Source organism: Colobus angolensis, unplaced genomic scaffold, assembly GCF_000951035.1.
Source record: "Colobus angolensis palliatus isolate OR3802 unplaced genomic scaffold, Cang.pa_1.0 Scaffold770, whole genome shotgun sequence".
In the NCBI taxonomy this organism is placed as follows: Eukaryota; Metazoa; Chordata; class Mammalia; order Primates; family Cercopithecidae; genus Colobus; species Colobus angolensis.
In genome coordinates this window covers 35,752-35,964 of record NW_012121488.1, presented here as the reverse complement: position 1 = coordinate 35,964, position 213 = coordinate 35,752, and the positions used below count along the sequence as shown (strand labels likewise).

Genomic DNA, 213 nt, shown 5'->3' with positions numbered 1-213 from the left:
AGCAAGATGGTGATGAAATTCTGGGCCAACTTTGCTCGCAATGGGTGAGGCTCTTGGCAAAGACAGAGGAGGACTGGCGAAGGTGGGCGGGAGTGGGTGGGGCAGGGCATGCCTATTGGGAAGGGGCAGCTTCTAAGGTTCTAGTGATCAATCTCCTGACCCTGTGACCATAGCATTCTGACAATGAGAGCTCTCTACAAATGGAGAGGCCAC

General features: G+C 54.0%; 1 protein-coding gene across 1 annotated transcript in view; it reads left to right on the top strand.

The window, feature by feature from the left end:
- LOC105502140 (liver carboxylesterase 1-like) overlaps positions 1-213 on the top strand; it is a gene marked incomplete at both ends in the record, with an annotated part of 64,082 nt that overhangs the window by 34,742 nt on the left and 29,127 nt on the right. The gene's annotated exons all lie outside the window — the stretch shown is intronic.